Source organism: Natator depressus, chromosome 1 (assembly GCF_965152275.1).
Source record: "Natator depressus isolate rNatDep1 chromosome 1, rNatDep2.hap1, whole genome shotgun sequence".
Taxonomy (NCBI): Eukaryota; Metazoa; Chordata; order Testudines; family Cheloniidae; genus Natator; species Natator depressus.
In genome coordinates this window covers 307,597,573-307,619,884 of record NC_134234.1, presented here as the reverse complement: position 1 = coordinate 307,619,884, position 22,312 = coordinate 307,597,573, and the positions used below count along the sequence as shown (strand labels likewise).

The 22,312-nt window shown below is 40.0% G+C and overlaps 1 long non-coding RNA gene across 1 annotated transcript; it reads right to left on the bottom strand.

The window, feature by feature from the left end:
- Positions 1-16,636: 16,636 nt before the first annotated feature.
- Positions 16,637-22,312, bottom strand: LOC141987151 (uncharacterized). Its single transcript, XR_012639454.1, has 3 exons — positions 22,278-22,312; positions 17,549-17,656; positions 16,637-17,045 (listed from the first exon to the last, which is right to left on the bottom strand). It is a non-coding gene; the product is annotated as an uncharacterized LOC141987151 (long non-coding RNA).

The following is a 22,312-nucleotide window of genomic DNA, read 5'->3' as shown; positions in this document are numbered from 1 at the left end:
CTGGTAATAGCCCATCCCTCTTTGAAACCTCTCTTTATAATGCGCATGATAATCAAGGTGGGTCATTTCCAGCACTAATCCAGGTTTTCTCACCACCCCCCACACACACACACCCCTCCAAAAACCACACACACAAACTCACTCTCCTGCTGGCAATAGCTCATCTTACAATGTGCACAGCAATAATCCAAGTTTAACCAGAACGTCTTGGGGGGGGGGGGGTTTGTAGGAAAAAAACAAGGGGAGATAGGCTACCTTGCATAATGACTTAGCCACTCCCAGTCTCTATTCAAGCCCAAATTAATAGTATCCAATTTGCAAATGAATTCCAATTCAGCAGTTTCTCGCTGGAGTCTGGATTTGAAGTTTTTTTGCTTTAAGATAGCGACCCTCATGTCTGTGATTGCGTGACCAGAGAGATTGAAGTGTTCTCCGACTGGTTTATGAATGTTATAATTCTTAACATCTGATTTGTGTCCATTTATTCTTTTACGTAGAGACTGTCCAGTTTGACCAATGTACATGGCAGAGGGGCATTGCTGGCACATGATGGCATATATCACATTGGTGGATGTGCAGGTGAACGAGCCTCTGATAGTGTGGCTGATGTTGTTAGGCACATATCTATTCAGGGAACACCATCACAGGGCCTAACAACATCAGCCACACTATCAGAGGCTCGTTCACCTGCACATCCACCAATGTGATATATGCCATCATGTGCCAGCAATGCCCCTCTGCCATGTACATTGGTCAAACTGGACAGTCTCTACGTAAAAGAATAAATGGACACAAATCAGATGTTAAGAATTATAACATTCATAAACCAGTCGGAGAACACTTCAATCTCTCTGGTCACGCAATCACAGACATGAGGGTCGCTATCTTAAAGCAAAAAAACTTCAAATCCAGACTCCAGCGAGAAACTGCTGAATTGGAATTCATTTGCAAATTGGATACTATTAATTTGGGCTTGAATAGAGACTGGGAGTGGCTAAGTCATTATGCAAGGTAGCCTATCTCCCCTTGTTTTTTTCCTACAAACCCCCCCCCCCCCAAGACGTTCTGGTTAAACTTGGATTATTGCTGTGCACATTGTAAGATGAGCTATTGCCAGCAGGAGAGTGAGTTTGTGTGTGTGGTTTTTGGAGGGGTGTGTGTGTGTGGGGGGTGGTGAGAAAACCTGGATTAGTGCTGGAAATGACCCACCTTGATTATCATGCGCATTATAAAGAGAGGTTTCAAAGAGGGATGGGCTATTACCAGCAGGAGAGTGAGTTTGTATGTGTGTCTGTGTGGGGGGGGGGGAAGGGTGAGAATACCTGGATTTGTGCTGGAAATGGCCTTCCTTGATGATCACTTTAGATAAGCTGTTAGCAGCAGGACAGTGGGGTGGGAGGAAGTTTTGTTTCATGGTCTCTGTGTGTATATAATGTCTTCTGCAGTTTCCACGATATGCTATGCATCCGATGAAGTGAGCTGTAGCTCACGAAAGCTCATGCTCAAATAAACTGGTTAGTCTCTAAGGTGCCACAAGTACTCCTTTTCTTTTTTCTTTTTACGAATACAGACTAACACGGCTGTTACTCTGAAACCTGTCAATACTTCTTCAGAGGAAGATAAAATCCTCGGTTGCCAGTATTGCTGCAGAATTTCCTATTTGTGATACTAGGGTGGTATTTTCTAAAGCATTCAGTTCTGGCATATGATGGAAGTTTTACCATTGAATGGGAGCAGTTAGGCCAGTACTGAGTGCTTCTGAAAACCTCAGTTAACTTCTTGCTCACTTTGCAAAGCTGTTTGTGGTGGAACTGATAGAAAAATGGGGAAGCGGAGCTGTGAAAAATTTCAAAGTTGTTTGCATTTTGCTGGATTGATATGGACGCATTTTCCAATTTTTCATGATTTTTTCTTACTGAAAACAGAGTTCTCAATAAACTAATTTCTTTTAAATGTTGCAGAAAATTATGCAAAAATTGGAAATCAGTGATAATGTCAACAATTTTTCATGCCTGCTTTTGTTTTGGGGAAAAGGCCTATCAACTGCTCTAATCTGAGGATTTCAAACATGGATGGAAGAACCTAGCAGAGTCTGAGGATTTTCCTCTTGAACACCACTTTGGGTTTGCAATACTAGTGAGTTTTCAGACCTTCTGTACAGGTATTTTGAGCTGGTGCACTATTTCCCTGCACTTAGAATAGAAAACTAACTGCTGTCATTGACGTATTATAAAGTGGCAGATGTTGGTAAATGTTGACTTTTAATGACTATACATTATCTACACTTTTCAGGACACATTTACCACAAAATTACATATATTAAGACGCAGCAGTGTACTTACATTAGTTACATGTGTTTTGTATTGTAACAGAGTGTAAATGGCAATAATGGGAATACACAGATGTTTAAAACAATAGCTCTATAGATGCTAAGTATTTTATTATTATTGCATTCAGTAAGGCTAATGGGATTCTTTCTGTGTAAATTTTTATATATAATTACCTGTTTATACAAGGTTTGAAAATGTAAAATTCTGTATCTGTGCTACTTATTATAATAGTGATTAATAATAACTCCCCAATATCACTGAAGTTATCAACATCCTCAGCTAGCACCTTTTCATGAAAGACTTTTAGATAAGGAGATACAGTGTGGAGGCAGGGTTTCATTACCTTGAGATTCTAGTGAGAGAACATGGTAAGGAGGACACAAAATCCCTATAAAGGCTAGCCTCTTTCTTAGAAATCTCCTCTTGTGTGGTTGGCTGGCTGGATAACCATCTCCAAAACCAATAGGATTGTCCAAAGGAGGGACTGAGATTAGTTTAAGTGAACAGCAAAACCTTAAAGCCCTGACCCTGCAATCTGATCTATGTGGGTAGGGACCCATGGAAACTAACATAGCTCCATATAGCTGGATGCAACATGATGGTGAATGCAGAATCAGGATCATTAGTGTTTAATGGGAGATGGCTGAATTGAGGGTTCTGTCTTTCTGAGGAAAGAATGAAATTCATAGGACAAGCAGGTGCATCCAGTACATTTCAGCAATAAAAGTCTGATACAAGAACTATGTATTACTATTATTTCTCGTTCTATCAACTAAAGTATAAAATGGAGACACATACAATCTTGAATTTTGCAGGTAAATAAAAGTGGAGCTTTTTTTTCCCTAATGCTGTCCTTCAAAATGTATTAAACATACATACTGGGTATTCTCATAGGGGCCCCCTCCTTTGTGGCTACAGAGGGCACCAGACACAGAGAGGCCTATATAGTTCTGCTATGTAAGGAAGAATATGATTCAGGAGGCCTGGCAGGGGATGTGCACTCTGTGGGGGCTCTTTCTGCATCAATGCAGAGGCCTACTTGGAGGGAGATAGTGGGTTTGTGACTATGATGACCAAAAGGCATTCCTCCTCCCCCCACATATAAGGGGATGCATGGACTTCAGAAGATACTATAGCCCTGAGACATCAACAGCAGCTTTGTAGCCTGGGGAGGGGATTATTCTGTCCTACTCCACCTCTGTGGAGCCAAGTTCATTTACTCAGGCTGAATGCATGGGGAAACACGTCATTCCCTGATGAAATGAGATTTTTAACAAGTGCATCTATTGTTTTACAGAGTTTCCCCTTTAAATTAGAGATGATTGCTTATAGTAAATAAATTAATACATAGGTCTCTCACTTCTTCAAAAGTGAATTCTGCTGGAGAAATTCTCCAAAACTTATCTCCAGATTAAAGAAAGATCTTAGATTTATAAACTGGGGGTGCACTAACTCTGAAATCAATGATTCACCCATCAACTAGGGACCCAGGCCTTCTGCATTTGAATCCCCAGATGTATCAGTACCAGATGAGCTGCTTATCGTTTTCAAACCCACATCCTCTCTCTTTGAAGTTGAACTCCTCCTCCTTCTGCTGCTTTTACTGATAAATTATATATGTTCTTGTTCCAAAACTTCTGCACTCAGTCACACACTTCAAACACCACTTACTTCTGTGGCTTGCAGCTGTAGGAATTCATAGTGATATACGGCAATTTTGTTCCCTTGAATAGGTTGCTATGCCTTTATGGCATGCACTTCCAAAGAGAAGATAACCCCTGTAAACTGTGTGGGAGCCTTGCAGATTTGTACCTGGTGTTGTGATACATATCTGCCACAATGTGGAGGTTTTCCCTGCCAAAACATTCCTGAGCCTAATGGCAGGACTTAACTTATGAAAATCAATTTCATTGGTCAATGGAGAATTATGCTGCAAAGATGGGGCAGTTCGTTGGCTGTTTGAATCTTGTGGTGTCCAGCTCCCAATAGCAGATACAGCTGTCCTCTTCATTCGTAGTCTCCACAGAAAATAAAGCACCAAAAAAGTACAGAGAACTGGCAAGAAAGTCTTGTTACATGGGCCAAATTGTGATCTCACATTAACCTAGTGTAACTCTGCCAGAATCAATAAACTACATTAGATTTATGCTGGTGTAAATGAGAATGTGATGCTTGTTTGGTCTCTTAACCAAATACCAAAATCCTAACCGGAAAGCAAGGATGTTGATTTACAAGGGAGTCTTTCCATTTATATCAGTGGGCTTTCGACTGGGATCATAGTTGTATGCTGCCAATACATCTCAAATGACTATCCTTTTCTATTAATTCCTCCTCAGCCCGCCCCCCCCCACTGCAACCATGTCTAAAGGAAATTAGCAACTGCAAATTATTAGGTAAAGGGCCAGTGGTGAGTAGGGCTATTTATTTATTTATGTATTGAAAAAAATATTCAGACCACATGATCTCATTACTGCTGCTCAGATCCTTCATCCCCAGATTGCCTCCAAATAGTAGTGTTGCCTTAAATTTGACAATAGCAAAGAAGTGAGCCTAAACTCCTTGAAACAGGAACTGTGTATTTATATGTGTTGGTCTAGTGCCTAACACAATAATAATAATAGAATCTGGAATGAACCAATGTCTGTCTGTCTCTAGAACTATATAGGATTTTTTTTAAACAAAGAAGAATATTGATTTTTTTCTCCAGTTTGAAGGAGTTTGTTTCCAACTGCTGCAACTGGATGACATAACCCTCAGGTTTAGACTGATTTTGAAATGAAGTAGAATACTTTCTCTTTAGTAAAGGTTTTGTTTTGTTTTGTTTTTCTTTAAAGGTAACCAACTACATCCAAAGAAATCTTCACAATAGGTCTGAAGTCTGTTAGGAGTGGATTATTGGGAAGGGAGTAATTCAAAAAGAAGTTCTTTGAAAGAAATAGGTCAAAAAAGCAGTCTCAATACTTAACCATAGATCTTTTTGAAGGAGCAGAAAGCTTCTTTGTTACAGAAGCCTGACAGGATAAAGTCTTCGGCCAGTTCCAAACCCTATTGATGTCAATAGGTGTTTTTCAGTTTGGCTTTGCTCCAGGCCCAGTGATAGGAAAGAGAACGTAATCAAAACAGGGACCAGTGTAGAATATATTTAACTTTTTGGGGAAAGAGCATTTCTGGATATTGTAGAGAGAGAGTTTGTGATAGTGTTGCCCACTCTCCTGGTACAAATGAAGCACCCTCTTTCAAAATAGGTCCTCAGTTTAGCTGAATGAAATGTCCTTTTCCCTGCTGACTTCCCACAGGAAAAGGCAACTATGTTTCTCTTCACTCACAAGCTGTCAGTCATGCAGCAGTGAACATCTACACTAGATGAGTCACTTTTCTTTCAGCTCTAATCTCTGTTCATAGTCACAAAGAAATCACAAAAATCAATCCAATTCTAACTCTGCAAATCTTCTGAGAGTTCATTTGGGGGAGGAAAAAGGAAAAAATAGGATGCTTAGGATACCAAATTAGGGGAAGTTATAAATTTAAATCAGCTAAGTTAAAGAATTCCTGCCTCTCAGGAGAGAGAGGGGGATCTCATGACCAAGAAGAATGTCTGATTCCTGGTTTCCTCAACCCACACAGTAATTCCTCATCAGTTAAGGGCTCCCAAGTATCTAAACTGTCACTTTCTGTCAGAAATTTACTAATCACCTGCACATCTACCAATGTGATATATGCCATCATGTGCCAGCAATGCCCCTCTGCCATGTACATTGGTCAAACTGGACAGTCTCTACGTAAAAGAATAAATGGACACAAATCAGACGTCAAGAATTATAACATTCAAAAACCAGTCGGAGAACACTTCAATCTCTCTGGTCACTCGATTACAGACCTAAAAGTTGCAATTCTTCAACAAAAAAAACTTCAAAAACAGACTCCAACGAGAGACTGCTGAATTGGAATTAATTTGCAAACTGGATACAATTAATTTAGGCTTGAATAGAGACTGGGAGTGGATGGGTCATTACACAAAGTAAACTATTTCCCCATGTTTATTCCCCCCCTCCATTCCCCACTGTTCCTCAGACGTTCTTGTCAGCTGCTTGAAATGGCCCACCTTGATTATCACTACAAAAGGTTTTTTCCCCCCTGCTCTCCTGCTGGTAATAGCTCACCTTAAGTGATCACTCTCGTTACAGTGTGTATGGTAACACCCATTGTTTCATGTTCTCTATGTATATAAATCTCCCCACTGTATTTTCCACTGAATGCATGCGATGAAGTGAGCTCTAGCTCACGAAAGCTTATGTTCAAATAAATTTGTTAGTCTCTAAGGTGCCACAAGTACTCCTTTTCTTTTTGCGAATACAGATTAACACGGCTGCTAGTCTGAAACCTGTAATTAGACTAAGGAGACTCTTATTCTTGGGTTATTTTGTATGCTGCTGGGGAAAATAGAAATGCAGAATGATCCAAGCCTGAGTCTCTAAAGAAAGACTTCAGAGTAGCAGCCGTGTTAGTTTCTAAGGTGCCACAAGTACTCCTTTTCTAAAGAAAGAGAAGGCTGAGGAAACCCAGTAATCTCTCACACAGGACTTTTCAGCTATGAAGGACTTTCTAACTACTAAATTTGATCTTTATCTCAAGATATGCATGAGCTCTCTAAAGATATGGGAGAAGAATAGCTCAGTGGTTTGAGCATTGGCCTGCTAAACCCAGGGTTGTGAGCTCAATCCTTGAGGGGGCCATTTAGAGATGTGGGGCAAAAATTGGGGATTGGCCCTGCTTTGAGCAGGGGGTTGGACTAGAAGACCTTCTGAGGTCCCTTCCAACTCTGATATTCTATGATTAAGTCAAAGCTCGTTTGACCTATTTACATAATGAACTATGAAAAACTGCCATGGAACTGAAGGAGGTTAAAATAAAGAATGCTTCCTTAAGGCAAAGACAAACCAGTCTTGAGGAGAAAGAAGATCTTGAACACAGAGTGCGCAGGAATAATTTGCAGTAACTGGGGGTCCCTGAAGAGCTGGAAGGAAAACACATGATAGATTTCTCAAGAATACGCACTCTGAGGTACTGGGATTGGATCCTGGATTGCCTCCCCTGGAGACTGAAAGGGCTCATTGAGTGGCAGGGGCCAGAAAGAGAGAGAAAAATAATAACCCCAGGCCCATCATTTTAAAATTACCCAGATTTAATGACAAAGTTAAGCTGATGTCTGCTGCTAGGCAAAAAGGAACTCAAGTATAAGGATTTTAAATTTTCTTTGTGTCACTACTCTTTCAACTCCAGAAGCAGGAGAGTAGCAATACTTATACACAAGAGCCTAATTTTTCAATCTATTCAGTTGTGGTCAGATCCAGGGGGTAGATACATAATAATTGAAAGCATTTTCAACACTGAGAGATTAATTTGCGGGAGTACATGAAATCCTAGTGGGGGCAATGCAACTTTTACCACAGAAATAACTGACATTATTTCAACAGTGCTGATGTCCCAGTGGTACTAGGAGGGGATTAGAATGCTGTCATGGATGATATCATAAACAAATCTCAATATTCTAGGTGAAAATATCAGGCCTTTGCAAACCATCCATTATCCCTACTCAAGGATATTGAACTAATAGATATTTGGAGACTGAAGCATCCTACAAAATATGACTATACATTGTTCCCCATGGTTCATGCCTCCTATTCCAGATTAGATTTTGTTATGATATCTAAGGTGCTAGCTTCTGCATGTCCAGAGACAGAAGTCAGTAATATCATCTCTGATCATGCTCCAATTTCTCCTCACATAAATACTGGTCACAGTGCTAAAAGATCCTTGAGATGGGAATTAAACACACTTCTACCTAGAGAACCTAAATTTCTTCAAGTGATTTAAACATTCATAACCAACTTCTTGAAGGAAAATACAAATATTGTCTTTTCTATTACAACTTTATGGGAAGCACTGAAGGCTACCTTAAAGAGAGAATGCATAAAATTTGCCTCTGAAAAGAAGAAAGAAATGAATTATCTAATTCTTTGGCGGAGGAGGTAGCAAATTTCAAGGGGAAAAAAACCTTAACGAAGACTCTCAGAATAATGAGCCACTGCACTCCTCAAAATACACATACTATGAACGTATGTCCACCCAGATTGAATTCATGCTTAAGAAAGCTAAATGGAGGCATATGAATGAGGAGTAAAGCAGGCAAACTCCTAGCAACAAAAAGTAAAACGGCATCATCCAATAACACTATATCCACATTGCTACAGGACAGCCGTCTTTCTATATTAGAACCTGATAAAATTAACAAACAACTTAAAGACTTTCATGAGTCCGATTATACATCTCATGGTGAGTTCAATTTCATTCTATTTGACACATTCGTGGAGGGAGTACCCCGAAATATATTGTTGCTACCTCAAACTGATTATATGGAGGAAGATATCTTTCTCCTAGAAGTTAAGCAGGCAATTGGCTCACTTAGCTCTGATCCCTTTTTTATTATAGACTTCTGACAATATTTAAAGATATATTGTCAGAAGTCTATAAAAAATATTTACAACAGCAATAACGTCAAGAGACACAAGGATGACCGTAATTACCCTAATTCTAAAAAAAGACAAGGATGGTCTTCATTGTGGCAGTTACTGACTCTTCTCTCTGTTGTACACAGATTATAAAATTCTGACAAAGAGTCTCACTTCAGACTTACAGTACATTCCGCCGTCAATCATTCATGTGTATCAGGTGGGTTTTATTCATGGCAGATTAGCAGGAGATAATACTTGGAAGATATTCCAATTCATTTGCCAGGCACAAACAACCAATGCTTCAGCTGGTATCTTATTGTTAGATGCTGAAAAGGCCTTTGATCAAGTGGAATGGCCATACCTGCAAACAAAAGGTTTTCTCTCTTCCACTTTTCAGTTAAATCTAGGAATGCATCGGGGGGCCTCTATTGCCTCTACCATTTGATATAGCTATGGGACCATTAGCAACATACATCAGACAGATACCCTCCCCTGAAGGAATTACCATCCAAGATGGTTCAAGATTAGTCTGTACACTGATGATATTCTGCTCACGCTCAAAAATCCATCCTCTTTCATTCCGCTGCTGCTATCTACAGTAAACTATTTTGAGATATCCGGATTTCAGATAAACTGAAACAAGACTTAAGTGATTGTATTTTAAATGGATATGAAAAATCTATCATTCTCCTTTCATTCATGCAAAAAGAGAACCTACTTAGGCATCAAGATATGCTATAATTTATCAGAGTTGGTATCTGCAAATATGGGTGTCAGAGAATTGACAAAAGACAATAGAGAAATGGCAGTCTCTACCTATATTTTTATTGGGAAAGGTAGAAGCTATTAAAATGAATGTAGGACCAAGATTAATGTGTATGGTTAGCCTACATCAATCCTCTGGGTTTCTGGCATAGTAGATGATGTACCCTGATCAAGTAATGCAAGGAAATTGATTGCTGCAGCACACAGAGTAGCCAAAAGGGTCTTTTTACAAAAATGGAAATCTACTATTGCCCCCTCATTCTTTGATTGGCTAACTGACCTAATCAACAACACCCTCATGGAAAAACTGACAATCTATAGAGGCACAGGATCCTACTATGACAACACTTGGTCTGTCATGAGAGCATTACATGCTAACTCCAGGTAGACTGGGCTTCTGATCCCTTTTTTTTTTTTTAACTGAAATATTTATACTGGTACAATCTCAACTGTGTCCACAGCTATTTCAGAATAAAAGTTCCTTGCACCTGTATAGCTTATTTACCTTCCTGTACAGGAATAGCTGTACAAGGACAAGCACCTTTATACTGGTATAACTGTATCCTCACTTGGGGTCACGGGGGGAGGGGAGGGGGAATTGTGCCACTTTAAATACCTGTATATAGTTAAAGTGGTAAAATTTATGTGGTAGACAAGGCCTTAGAAAAAACTTGTTTCCCATGTTCACCCTCATCCCCATTAGCTGATTTTGCACATTTGTAGAACATTCTCACTGTTTCCCCTACATTGCCAAGTAGTGAGTTTACTTTTTTGTCCACGTGGGTCCTTAACACATCATTTGTTGAGAAAAAAACATGCTTAAAAATAAGAAAATGTGTATGGGGAAAACCATAACAATTGTCAGATGTGGCTTCAGCATTTGTAGTACCTAAAACTGTATTTAACTTAATTTTCTGAAGTTAAGTAGAGTTCAAGTTGATCTCCCTTGACGTAAGATCAAAAATAATAGTAAATGAGAATTTTGCTGGTTACTTTGCATTTATTTTTACGCAAGGTAATAGGAGCATTCCTGAAGAGAAGTGGGAGAACTGTAAAAAGGAATGCCACAAACATTGTAATAGCCAGTCTTCATATTGACAATCTGTGATGTATTGAAAACTCTCTGTTAAAACTGTAGGCTGTCACTTTACATTTCAGGGGGTTTTCCTGGTCATGTTTGCAGGCTTGGGGGCTCTGTAGGGAAGCATGTTATCTAGAACTAGCAACAATCAATCTGAAAACAGACATCCTCAAGTTAGGTGGAGTGAGATGTGCCTCTCTGTTTTAGGGAGCAACCTTCTTTGTTTCTCTCTCTGTTTGCGGGTTCTTGTGTGTTCTGAATTCTAAGAAATAAAGTTGTGTTATATTGCAGCCTTCCAGTAAGAGTACTTTGTTTTTATCTAACTCCTGTTTGTGTTATATTTCCCAGCACACAATCTCATGTCTATTAGTCTCTCCATCTGCTAATCATACTGTAAGATACTTTTAGTCTGGAGTTGGGGGACAAGGTGCTTGCATCAGGGCTTAGACTTCAGAAATTCTGATCTTATCCTCTTCCCGGTAAGACTTAAAACACCATTGACAAAAAAGCGTCAACTACACAACACAATAAATAATACTGTGTAACTGCAAGAAGATTGATGCAATGTAGTTTTAAGACACCACAAGACAATGCATCAGCACAAATATGAAAGCCATAAGTAATAAAGGCCTTAAGTAGTAATATACCCACTCTACCTGTCAACATTATATATCATCATCATTTATGAAAATACAGCACCTAAATTCCTGATGAACTTTCTGGCATGTGTCCATAGACACATTTACTATCAAGTAAGTATACACCGTGAGTCCAGTGCTCCCATTTCTATTCTGAAAGCACATGTGACCTAAAGCCAAGGAAATGTAAGAAAATGGTTCTGAAAATATATTTGAGTATAGACAATGCAGTATGTGTCATTTCTCCAGTTCTCAATAAATTACCTTCAAGTCTTTAAAGATGTGTGATATTTTTAGGACAACAGAAGACCACAGCAAGAGAAGAGTTCAAACCTATAACTACTGTACAGCTTTCAATAAAGTATAATTAAATGCGGATTGGTGGACTGGGGAAATGTGGATGTTCACATATGGTGAAGAGTAAAGTTCTGAAAAAACCCTCTGAGGACAGTCGAGGCATAATACAAAGCTGAAAAGGTATAGGATTAAACGGGTGCTATGACTATTAAATGCTGTGTAATGTAATCCTCAGAGTAGAAATTTTTATATTTTGATTTATACTGAAATAAAATACAGAAAAAATACAAATGCTATGCTTTTCATTAATCCCCATGGAAAACCAAACTCGTCTATGATTTTTTTCCAGGATGAGAGTTATAAAAAATGGTTTTGTTTTTATTTATTTTTTAATCTAATGTTCAGATTTAAATTACTTTCAAACCCTTCCAATGTGATTCACATGTTCAGTGAGAAATATAGATGATCACACACATTAATGTATTTTTATATACAGATAGCTACTGACTACAATCAGAGTGGATTGACAGAATATGCTGCTAGGACACTGGAAAGGTCATTTAATTTTTCAGGTGGAATAATGACATTACTTTCAAACTTTTACAATAACATCAACTTCTCTAAAACCCTTTCTAAGCTACATAACGTATTCCTAAAATGTAAACTTCATGCTTGTATTCTGTTGTGTTGACAGTTTGCACTAAAGGAGCACTAGCTAATGCTGCACAGGGAGAATTGGTCTTTTCTTTATAAACAATGTAGGCAAGATACTGCTGTCATTTACAGCAGTAACTCTGACTTCAGTGAAACTACTCCATCTTGGCAGTAGTGTAACTCTGTTGGTTCCAATGATGCAGTTACTCCAGCTCAATACTGATGAAACTGGGAGCAAAAAGTGCATATAACTCAAGGGCCCATTTGGGGACAATAGGGTAATGTAGGATGCAGAAGAGAGATAAAAGCATAAGATTAAAACTGATATATAATCTGGAAATGGTGGTGTAATATGTTAAAACTATTTTTCAGATGTAGAATAGCCAAAAAGAAACTTTGCCTGCTTTGAGATATATTTGTCAAGCTCTAGGCAAAAACAAAAGGAAATAATTCTTAAAATGTTTCATTTTTTAAATTTAATTTATTTGCATTTTTCTCCAAATGTCATCCAGAAAATGTGGTTTATTAAAAGAGCTCCATCTTCTGGTAAGTAATAAAAAAAATCCTCCATAGACTTAGAAGAAAAGGCTTAAAATCATTTACAGAGCTTAATGAAAAATTGATCCTGGGTGACGAATGTCTAGAGTTGCATTCTACAGGGAGTTTGTGACATTGCTGTGTTATAGCAATTTGTTATTTGATAACCTTCACCTCTAACCTTTGGTCAGGAATTGTAAAGATTATTGAATTAAAATAAAAGGGCAACATATTTTTAGCAACCTTGACGAAGAAAAGTAAGAGTCTATATTGATTGTCTTTGTTTGGTTTCAATACTATGTACTGCTTTCACTTTGTGGCAGTTCAAGCTCCTAGCTAGGTATACTCTTGGGCCAGACCAATGCCTCTGAAAAAAATATTTAGCCTTCAGTGAGGAATAGAAAAACAAGCACGTTGAAGACATTTGATTTAATTTCTTCTGTCTGTCCTATAAACCTATAATGTGCCTATCTCTGGGCTCCATTTAAACAAGCTAAACAGAACACACTGCATGAAAGAATTACAATACTTCATTGATTTTATTGTTTTTTAAGCAGGGTTGTTCTCATTATTTTTGTTTCCTGGGGGAATGTTACAGATCTACTAAGGAGGGCTATGCTATCCCCAAGAGGGTTGTTCCAAGTTTTGCCAGTGATGCCACTGCAATATCCATCTACAGCAGTGGTTCTCAACCTATTTATCATTGTGGGATGCATATGCAGCTCTCTGTGTGTTTTGTGGGCTGCATTCACACAATATATATTCTACTTGTATGGCCCTGAGGCTGTTACATGGGCCACAGCTGTGTGCTGATTGCAGGTTGAGAACTGCTGATCTATAGGATGCTACATAGTCAGAGGCCATATGAGAAGTTATATTGAGATTCCTAATGCTCCTCTCTGGTGGATATATAGGCAGACATTAAAGATCTTGTGGCATTTTCCGAAAGTTCTTCACAAATTCTTTCATGCAATTTGTGAAGGTACCAGAATCTACCCCAAAAGAGTTTTACTACACTCAAAAAAGAAACCATCAAATCAAGAGTGATTAAAGCTGTCATTAAAACATCAGACCCTGTTTCTGCAAACAGCAATGTGAGGGTGGATCGCCAATAATATCACATCCATGAAGATGCAGTTGCAGGATTGTGGCTTCTAAAGCATCTGGAAACGCTGATAGCTAAAAAATGCTTTCAAATTAAGGGTTAAAATTTGAGAGCTGGAAATGAAATATTTAAACTTGCAAACTGTTATCCTATTGCAAGAAATACAAATACAAGGCATTGATTGCATTGCTGTTTCACTACTGCTAACTATTTTATTGCTATTTCATCATTACTGACTAATTGCATGTTCTGTCAAATCATATGAAAAGTGTGTTTCGGAATAATTATTGACTATTCATCCTGTAATAACATAAATAACCAACCAGGAAAACTGTTTCCCAGATGATCCATCAGATTTTGTTGTTTCGACTTTAATAATTTTTTGTCAATTTGTGTCTGAGAAAGTAATTAGTGGTTTAGCTTTTTTAAAAAATGAAATATCTTTCACAATCCTCTCTAAAATGACTGTAAGACATATTGCTTTTCTTTGATTTTCTTTCAGCACACGTCAGTAATGTATGTAACTGCAGAATTAGAGTCTACAGCTGCTTTGGACTTCGTCCTGACAGTCTTTGGGTAGTGTGCAGAAAGAAATGCCAGAATATTCTGCTCTAGCACACGTATTACCATAGACTGCCCATGGGCATGAGTAAAGTTAAGCACTACAGCCCAAATATTCTAAATAGCCACTAATTTTGGGGTGCCCGAATAGACACGTTAGGTCTGATATTCAGAGGTGCTGAGCACCAATTACTCCCATACACTTCAATTCAGTACTCTTCAAATTAAGTCCCAAGGAATCTCTAGCTGGCAACCTCAGAAGAGATGAAGGCAAAAATCAGTGGCCACGTGAAAATTTTGCTCTAGGAATAGTCCTGCCTGATGCATAGTAGTCTCAAGCCCCTCGCTCTCAAATACAGGGTAAGAAAAAAATGGGCAGAATGCTTGTGGTGGGTAAGCCTGTCTGAAAAGATATGGACTAAACTGAGGTCCTCAGTATATAAATATAGCACATACCTATGTGCTCACCTCCTAGGCCTTCCTCCTCCTACTTAACAGGAGTAGTTTTGAGGCTGCGCAAGAGGGCTGTCATTAATAAATGAGTGCAGGAGGTCTGGCATTAATATAGGAGTGCATTCCCCTCTGCTCCTTGTCCATGTTAGCACCTTGAGCTTGTACATACTACCCTGCGCACCCTCATAGTGCAGGATCGAACACTTCAACATGTCAGTTGTCTGAGTCCTTTGTTACTACCATTTGTATGTTGATCTTTCACTTTCCTTAGAATGTGGTTTTGTGGTTGGTTACTTATTTTCCCCCACTGATTCAGCTTAGTGGAATGACAAACCCAATAAGTGTGTGCATATACAAGTACAATAGCCCTTGAGCCATTTGCACAATGACCCCCGAAAGAATCTGTCATACCTATTGCCTACAAGCATGGGACTGTCTTTCTGCATAATTTTCCTGTAAAATAATAATTCAAAAGTATCCTTGAGTTTGTTATAGATTTCACTGCTACACATGTGAATTTCCCCAAACTTCAGAGTTTTTAACGTGTTCAGATCTAGCTTGATTTTTGGTTCAATAAGTTTTAGAGCCATAAGCAGCAATGAAATTTGGACCTGGGTTCATTTTGGGACTCCAGGGCCTCCAGAAGTTCAGGGTTATTGTGATTGTGGGGGTTGGTCTTAGGCCCATCTCAAAAAACATTATGTTTGCACTATATTATAACAGGAGAAGTAAGAACTACAGTTGTTAAGGTTGCAAATCTCTATAATTCACTCAACTTTCTGTAGTTTTCACATTTGATGCTGAAAATGATTAGGCTATGTTTCCGAGCTTTATGGAAAGTTTGATTAAAACTGTTTCAGATACTTTTGTTTGCAGGGAAAACGGGTGGGAACATTTTTTGCAGTATAAAAAAATTCTTGTGATTTTATTTTTGTGAACAGTCTGTGCCTCTGTTTTCTCTCCCCTTCTTCCTCCCTTTTGTCAATTTATATTGCAAACTCCTCTGCACAGGACTGTCTCTTGCTATGTGATTGTAATATAATAATAATACCTTTCATCAGTAGATTGCAAAAGCTCTTCACAAAGAATGTCAGTATCATTATCCCCATTTTACAGATGAAGAAACAGGCACAAAACGGTGAAGTGACTTGCCCAAGGTCACCCAGCCTGCCAGTGGCAAAGCAGAGAATAGAATACTGGTCTCCTAAGTTCCATTCCAATGTTCTGTTCACTAGAACCATGCTGCCTCACTTGTAAGTACCTAGTATAGTGGGCCTGATCTTGGTTGGTCCACTAGATTCCACTGAAATGCAAATAATTAATAACAATAAATGAAAAATAGCAAAGTTCACTCTTGCTTTGGATAATTGCACATTTAGTGACAGTACATGCAGCCTCCACATCTTTCCTGTATATTTCACATGGGTTAAGCATAGTCAAGGATCACATCCTTCTAGGTGCTTGTAAAGTGCCTAGCACACTGGTGACCCACTCCTAATTTGGGCTTTTGCCATTGTCACAATACAAATAAAAGACACACTGTTACAAATTTCCTGCAAATCACATCGCCATTCACTGTATTTTTTATTTATAATAGTATTTAGAGAGAGAGAGGACAGCAAGTTCTCAACCCATTAAGTACATCTTTCATTCAGACAAACACCCCACATAAAATATTGTGCTGTGTCTTGATGTCTCATACTGACTCCTAAATCATCTTCCACCCTGATTTAACAATGAGTGGAGAAAGCACTTGTCACAGACATGCTGGAAGAAGCTCAAGCCAGCTGTAGGTGAGGTGCTGAAAGTAGCTCAAAAACAGCAAAGCTAGATAAGGGGTCTATCATGTTGCTGAAGGTTTGAGGAAGTTGACATGGAGTCTCTTGGTGAAGGAAGTTTCATGCTGGCTTCTTCCCCTGCTGGTGTTTGCTAAAATGCAGATTGATCTGTTTCCTGCAATCTCCTCCCCCTGCCGTCTTGATGGTCCTGTTTACCTTCTATGTAATTTGCATTCACATTGTCTCTTTGTGTACTGGGGAAATGCCTTCCAGATGGCAGAACCACATTCCTTTGTCTATGGTGGAGTAACTTCAGCCTTGCCTGGCAGATACACTTTAAGAACACAATTCCCAAAACGTTTGTAATTTTTAATTTGTCCTCCATACATACACCATGCAATAATATTAATGATCAATATGTTATTTGTTTTCTATTGATATCTTACATTATGCCTTTTAGATACATTAACCAGTGGGGGTACACTGAACTGGGTCAGGCCAGCTGAAACTTACTACCAGATATCACTGAGCCTCCATAGCCTCTTCCATGGGGATGTTGTTAGGGTCACAACTGTCCTTTGCTTTAACCCTTGCCTGAGGGCTGTCCCTGTGATAATGGCCCCACGCAGCTTGGTAATGGTGTAGAGTAATCAGGGTGAGGGACTGCACTGGCCATTGGTCAAGACTTCTTGGCTTCCCTGCCTCTGCCTACCCCAGAAAGCCCCCTTCACTTGTGACTGCAGTGTTGGCTGCACAGCGGTGGTGAAGTTGGCTCTACACTTGGTATACAGTCAGCACTACAATGGAAGAATTCTCTGGGGGAGGGCTTATACTTACAGCTGCCATAGGGTTCTAGGTCAATGGTTATGGGATCCTGTTTCATGATCATAGAATCAGAGGCCCCATGTTCTCTGGAGGTCTGTTACTGACCAGACATCAGGGGAACTGAAAAAGGAGGTAATTAGATTGGAAGTAATACAGCCACATGGAGAGACCAGTTCACAGAGTTTAATAAATTTCCACTTGTTTAACTTAACCTGCATTCAGCTTCGCTCTTTGCAAATGAAACAGATCCCCTGCAATGCACTCAACAAAAAATATTGACAATAAATTAAAAAAACAACCTGCACACCCCATTTAGCGTGAATGAGGTACAGGTCATCAGTGGTCCCAGACTATGTCCCACAGCTCTGATGCACCTAACTCCCATAGTTTGTTAGGGTGGCCACTCACACATTCCCAGAATACCTGACATTCCAGTACTTCCAGCAATGGTGTGGGCCTTCCCCTACTGCTGTGACCTTGTTCACACCATGTGCATGAGGTCAAGCCACATGGAGGATGCCATTTTGAAGAGTGTGCCGCTCGGCTCCTGCTGACGTGAACTCACATGCACAGTAAATGCAAAATCATGCCAGTGTGGGGCTGAGCAGCACACTCTTCAAAATTGCATCCCTCCTCTGAGAACTGGATGGCAGATAAATCACCCAAAAAGAAGCCTGTCTGGTTTAAAACTAGGTGAATGGCTTGCCCACCCCATAGTATCTGTAGGAGAAGATCATGCTGAGTCAGACAACAGCATTGATTTTTAGGGTTAACTCCCAGCAAAATGTCCTAGCTGGAATGTTTCCTTGAATTGCAGGGATTAGGCACAGCTTAGCTTAGTTAGGCTCAGAACCTGAAAAGAAGGTGCTGGGTTGCTCTCAGAAGAAGGAGAGGTGGGTGTTTGGTATTTATGAGCCATGACAGGGAGTTCTAGAGGTAGGAGAGCTGCCTTTTTTATATAGCTTTATGGTTGAGGATTAAAGCTGTATTCAGGAAACATGATGATAGACAGTTGAAGATTTGTGTGCCCTATTGATTCTAGAAGAATTCTCAATATAAACCTCAAGCCCTGGAAATGAGTAGTGGGGTTTTTTTTATTTGTTTGTTTCTGTTTGATATTTGTGATGTTTCCCTCCTGCTGCATGGATCCTATTTCTGCCACAAGGACAAGTCAGGCAGGTGTTTAATGCTCTCAACACCCAGGACTGGGCCCCAAAGTATAGTGAGCAAGATGGGAAAAGTGTTGATGGGGTAATTCGTGCAGCAGATTGCCAAATGGAAGCCTTTAGCCACTTGAATAAATTATGTATACAATCAGCTCTGAACATACTGTGCTAGCTAGAAAGGGAAATTAAAACCATTGTGCCTACTGCAGCACATAAAGAGTGATCCCATTGTATCCTGGATGTTTCTCTATGCTTCAAAAACTGCACAATCAGGGCCACCTACTGCCAGTAAGTGTCTCTCCTCCAAAGTTATTTATTTTTGTCTCTATTACCGAAACTGTATAATAAGGACAATCTAATCACAGTGAGAAGCTCCAGGGACTTTTTCACAGTATATCCAATAATTATGTATTGAAGTAGATGAAGTAATAGTATCCTTTGATGTAACTTCCCACAGAGGGATCTGCAAAAAACCCCACTAGAGCCTGAAAAAAACCACAAAACCCGATACAAGATAATTACAGAAGAATAGCAAAGATCATATTGCCCAAATGTTCTTTCCTTCACACACTTAAGAGAATCAATCTGTTTGAAGAAAACTAACAGAGATCAGCCAAAACGGTGGCAAAGATTCCCAAAGTGAGAACTCCTACAAAGAATCAAGCCTATTGTTCATTATACATAATTGAATACATATTTTCTTTCTCGTCTTATTTCTCTGTACAAGGAACTATGTACTGGAGATAAATGATTAGAAATACACAAAAGCTGCAAATAAAATATTGCATATCTAAACAAAATAAACATAAGGCTGATGCTAAGAGAAAATATTAATTTGTCAGTAAATGTGTAATTGTAACTAGCCACAAACTTAGCAAAGAGAGAGAAAATCATTCACACACAAGAAATCTAGTCCTGAAAATAAAACTGTATATGAAAAATAAACTGTATATGAAACATTATACCCCCTCAATAGGGTTGCCAACTTTCTATTCACACAAAACGGAACACCCTTGCCCCACCACGTCCCGCCCCTTCTCCAAGGCCCCTCCCCCTGCTCACTCCATCCCACCTCCCTTGGTCACTCACTCTCCCCTCCCTCCCTCACTCATTTTCACCAGGCTGGTTCTGGCTGGGGATGCGGGCTCCGGGATGGGGTCAGAAATGAGGAGCTCAGGATGTGGGAGGGGGCTCTGGGCTGGGTAGGCAGTGGGTTGGGGTGCGAGAGAAGGTGATGGCTCCGGCTGGGGGTGCAACGTCTAGAGGGGGCCAGGGATGAGGGGTTTGGGGTGCAGAAGGGGGCTCCAGGCTGGGGGATGGAGCCGAGGGGCTCAGAGTATGGGAGGGGGCTCTGGACCGAGGCAGGGGGTTGGGGTGTGGGAAGGGTTACCGGCTCTGGGCTGGGGGTGCAAGTTCCAGGATGGGGCCAGAAATGAGGGGTTCAGGGTACGGCAGGGAACTCCGGGCTGGGCCAAGGGGTGGGGGTGCAGACTCTGGGTGGGACTGGGGATGAGGGGTTTGGGGGTATAGGAGGGTGTTCCAGGCTGGGACTGAGGGGTTCAGAGGGTGGGAGGGGGATCAGGACTGTGGCAGGAGATTGGGGAGCAGGGGGGGATGAGGGCTCCAGCTTGGGTTGTGGGCTCTGGGGTGGGGCTGGGGATGAGGGGTTTGAGGTGCGGGAGGGGGCTCTGGATTGGAGCGGGGGTGTGTGAGGGCTCTGGCTGTGGATGCAGACTATGGGGTGGGGCTGGGGATGAGGGGTTTGGTGTGTAGGAGGATGCTCCAGGCTGGGACTGAGGGGTTCAGAGGGTGGAAATAAATAAAATAAAGTGGTTGTGGTCTCTTAAAATGAGTGACACATTCTTGATTTATAAAATGCGCATAACTGAGGAAGGAATCTGCAGTTCTCTCAAAAAAACTGCCACATTCCCCTCTTCTTTATCCTGGCTTAAAATACAGAGCAGGTCATGAGAAAATGTTCTTGCAAGTTTTTGGTGGAATAACTCGGGTATAACAGCCTCCACAGATGTGAAGACACCAGGGAGAAGGCTGGACAAGTATATTTTTGCACACCCCTTGGCTTATCTTAATGATGTCAGGTCTCAAACCCATGGAAAGGGGAAACAGTGCCCTTAAAATCTCATGAGTTTCACCTAATGGGAATGGAACCATCTCTTTTCCCCTCTTTTCAAAGTGGAGAGATTTGTAGCTTGGGCGGCTAGGGTGTATAGTCTGCCAAAAATGCAAAGCCCAAGGTTTTGCAGGAAAGCACAATATAGCTCCATTAATTCCAGTCCTTTCCTGGGTATGGCTTTCTTCCCTTCCCTGCTCTTTCAGGCCTTCTTCCTCACTCTTGGCAGCACGGCACTCTCAAGAGCCGTGCAGTCATTGACTACTTCCCTTGTGACCATTTAATTTATCTCCATTCCCCCCCTTCTAAGCAGAGTAGAACTCACAGATGGGGTTACTTCTTTTGTTGCAACATTGACTTCTATACTCATTTGCATTCAGAAATCCAGCTGGTTAGGAGAGAAATATGCCAGCAAGAGTGACTGTTCCTATACTCAACCCACTAAGCCCTAACCATACAGGTGGGCCTCTGTTGTTTTCTGAGGAGAAGGGAGTCTGATGTGGAACTCTTACCCTCCTTGCACTGTTTCTGAGCCTCAGTATAAGTATTAGAACTCAAGAGAATTATGAAGACTTGGGCATTCCTGGGATGATTTTTACTTTAATTTAAAATGCTTTAGCAGCTTGTAACAGGGATAGCAAGCAATATATGGTAGCAAGGTTATCAAAAGGGAATTTCTAGTTTTTCCTCAGATCACCACATTGAAATGACAAATGAGGACTAACTTCTGTACAAATTGTACGGTACTGGAACATTAATTTGTGAATAGCTGTAACAGGTTACCTGTAACCCAGACTCTGGTATTAATTGAACATTGATCAGCAGTGAAGAACTGGAGATCATCTCTACTGTCAAATGTGCAAAGGAAGATCCATGTTGCAGATAAAGTAGAAGATGGTTTCATTTCCACTGCCTGGCTTCTGCCTACCTGTAAAGTTCCATGCACACCTATTGCAGATACCCATAATAATAATGAAAAACTAACTGCATTTCTATCATATAAATCGTTTCTAATTGATCAAATCATTTAAATGTAGATAAAACTGAAATATTTCATTCTGATTTTAACATTTTAAAATAGAGAGAGAGAGAGAGAGAGAATTTTGTTTTGATCAGTTGTTTAGAAATGAAATGAAACATGGAAACGTTCCATTCTGAAAAATGTCAAACAGGATGTTTTGAGATTACTGAAATGCCTTGTTTAATTTCTTTTTCTTTTATACTGAATTTTTATACTGAAATTTTTATACTGAAATCAACACCTTTTTCAAAATGTTTAGATTTTGACAAAATTAATTTTTTTGTTGAAAAAATTTTGATTTTAAAATTTCAATGACCTATGCCCTTTTTGCCCATAAGAATGAATCTGGCCCTTTCTTTTTTAAAAAAAATTCTGTTAAGATTTTTTATTGTGTGTGTGTGAGAGAGAGAGAGACTCACTCACCCACTCAAGATATTTCAGCTGATGCCTTGCTCCTC